This window comes from Eurypyga helias, unplaced genomic scaffold (genome assembly GCF_000690775.1).
Source record: "Eurypyga helias isolate BGI_N326 unplaced genomic scaffold, ASM69077v1 scaffold28588, whole genome shotgun sequence".
In the NCBI taxonomy this organism is placed as follows: domain Eukaryota; kingdom Metazoa; phylum Chordata; class Aves; order Eurypygiformes; family Eurypygidae; genus Eurypyga; species Eurypyga helias.
The window spans coordinates 7,975-11,344 of NW_010266722.1; positions in this window are offsets into that span (position 1 = coordinate 7,975).

The following is a 3,370-nucleotide window of genomic DNA, read 5'->3' on the forward strand; positions in this document are numbered from 1 at the left end:
TAAGCTTATCGTGCTGCTGTTTGAATGGAGGTGCAGTCTAGAAACTCCAGAGTGGGTGAAAATGTTGCTTAAATTTAGTTTCTGGCCTGGAAACACTTAGCAACCATTGCAGAGATCATATCAAGCAACATTTTTCTCCCACTCCCCTTCCTCTTCTGTTTTCTGATCCCTTAAAAAGTCAAATATAGCCTGAAAACTAGCTTTTTCTATCTTTTTTTGTTTGAATGGAGGTGCAGTCTAGAAACTCCAGAGTGGGTGAAAATGTTGCTTAAATTTAGTTTCTGGCCTGGAAACACTTAGCAACCATTGCAGAGATCATATCAAGCAACATTTTTCTCCCACTCCCCTTCCTCTTCTGTTTTCTGATCCCTTAAAAAGTCAAATATAGCCTGAAAACTAGCTTTTTCTATCTTTTTTTTTCTTTCCTATCTGAATTAATAGCTTATAGGGATTCAACCGTTGTTCCATTCCCCCACTGCATTGCAGCTCAAAACAGCTTTCCTGCCTTTAGGTGAGTGACTCCCAAACTTTGGGACCAAACATAGAAGATCTTGATGCAGGTCAAGGACTGGCTTTCTCCTTTCCTCTGACCAAGCTGTTAAGGAAGAAATCCAGAGGAAACACAACTTTTGATAAAGAAATCCCTCTGGGACTGAAAAAAAGTAGAGTCTGCTCCAGCATAAATATGTCTGAAAGAGGCTTGCCTGTGACAACATCAAGAAGTCAGTTCCCTTCATGAAAACACACAGGCGTTTTTGCTAGCTCGCCGTGCCCTGCTCATGTTTATTTAATGGGCCACTCCAAACAAGTTAAGTCATATCCCTCTTCCAGCAGAATTGAACAGGGGAGGAAAAATCTGAACATACATCGTGTGGGAACTGATGACAGGCAAGTCTGAGTGTCGGTTTGAAAGCAGAAGAGGTGAATTTATAAGCCCATGTAGCTCAGTGATCTCTGTGTGCTGGAACAGCTGCATGCCTGCTCCTGTGAGGAGTTTGGTCCTGCTATAAACGTCCTTCCGGCAGCAGCTTGCATTTACAGTTCTGGGTGGTGCTGGGCCAGGGTAGTGCTTAGCGGCAGATGGTAACCTTTGCTTGAGGCTGAGCCAAATGCTTCTGCATTCTGACTCCACCTTTTTTTTCCCTTTACAACCTATTTCCTGAATTTGCATCCCAAACCTTAACCGAGTCCGGCAAACTCATTGCAAAGATCCTGTTGAATTATCTTGGCTTTTTGGGCAGCAGGTAGTTACAAAATCATGGTTGTGTAAATGCCAAGAGTTGCCAGGGCTTGGGACACTTTCCCTTGGCTACTTTAGCGAGATGAGTGCAAAAGGTCAGTCTCCACACTTAATTCAGCAATATATATTTACACTTAGCTTTGATACAAAGTAATGCTAAGTCTCCCTTTTTCTTTCTCCTCTCTTGCTTCAGAGTTGATATCCGTGATATCCAGTTGTTGATGTTTATGTTCACGGCACTATAGGAAGAGGCAGCTCCAATTTCTTAGCAGCAGCAGCCTTCATTTGCAAAGCATCCTTCCTGGTAAAGGGGCACAATGAATTTTGCAAAAAAGATGCTCAGAATGAGATGTGGCTACCTCCGAGAGAAAGCACAGTGAGTGCGTCATTACTGGCTGTTTAATCGTGTGAAGCAGGGCTGTGCAAACAATCGAAAGAGGAAGGGATTAGTCAGCCCACTGAGAAACTGCAGGTGGAGTTTCTTTTTAACCGGTTTGTTTATAACCCTGTCAACAAAATTTGGTCATTCCTTGGCTCATCTTCAAAATGGAAGGAGACAAACACAATTCTCTAGGGACATTCTTTGCCCAGTATTTATTATTTCATTTTTAGCAGATCAAGATCCACCGAAACTTTGCATTTCCTCCCATTAGAATCATCCCAGCTCCTTTCAACTCAGGAAACCAAAAGCGCACTTTGTAGCTGACAAGGAAAGTCAACAAATAAGAGGTGTTTTGAAAAATGTTGGAGGTTTGAAAAATTAGAAATTGCTTGTCAACAAAACTTTTTTTTTTCCATAGAATCACAGAATGTTTTGGGTTGGAAGGGACCTTAAAATACGATCTAGTTCCAACCCCCCTGCCATGGGCAGGGACACCTTGCACTAGACCAGCGCACGTGGCCGACTCATGTCCAGCTTTTCATCCCCCAGTACCCCAAGTCCTTCTCCTCAGAGCTGCTCTCGATCCAGTCTCCGCCCAGCCTGTACTTGTGTTTGGGATTGCCCCAACCCAGGTGCAGGACCTTGCCCTTGGCCTTGTTGAACTCCATGAGGTTGGCAGTGGCCCACCTCTCCAGCCTGTCCAGGTCCCTCTGGATGGCATCCCTTCCCTCCAGCGTGTCGACCGCACCACACAGCTTGGTGTCGTCAGCAAACTTGCTGAGGGTGCACTCGATCCCATCATCCATGTCACCGACAAAGATGTTAAACAGCACTGGTCCCAACACTGACCCCTGAGGAATGATAATTTTAAACAAATCCAAGTATTTCTTTGAAAAATCTGAATGCACAAGAACCCCAAATAGTTTGACTTTAAAGCAGGATATGGATGTCTCAAGGAAGCTGAAAATAATGACTGTACCCTGTAGGCTGGGTTCTGTAGTTGCATTTTATCCCCCATCAGACATTTAGCCCCTCCGATGCTCTCCCCTCCCCCTGACACATGCAGATGGGATCAGGACATGACAGCAGTCAGCACTCAAATGATAATTCTCTTGAAGCATCACAGCATCATTTTGGACTAGAATATTTCTCAATTTTTTTTTTTTCACCCCAAAGCTTTTGTTGCCCACAGGTAAAAGTACTTGCCTGGCCAAGTCTAAAGGCTGGGCTTCCTCACAGGCAGCACCTTGCCATTGATCTTCCTTCTCTGTGGTGCTGCAGCTTGGATGTGTCTTGTGCTTGTAGCAGCATGCCATAGGCTGTGGCACATTCTTTCTGACAGTAGATCCCAGGAAATGGTAAATTAAAGTCGGTACCTTGGAGTCTGCTTAGTATTTTCCAATAGCTATGCAGAAGCTCAGAGTCTTTGCTAAAGAACCCGTCTCCCAGTCCCCACTAGTGGATTGCCGCATTTTGCATCAATGTGAATGTCTAGTTCCATGTAAAAGTGGTTAGAGCAGTCATATTTAAGGAGGTCAAATCATTCTTGTAGCAGAAAGTTAACCAAGGAAGTCTTAACACTCCTCCTGGAAAAAGGTGCCATAAGGTTTATATGAACCATGAGTATTCAGGTCTTAACCTGCCAGAAATCTGTAATCTTACAGAAGCCCTACTGTAGACTTACAAAGGTGCCAGTTCTTTTGTTATTTGTGCACAGCAAGAGGGATCCCAGAGTTTTCCATGGAAGC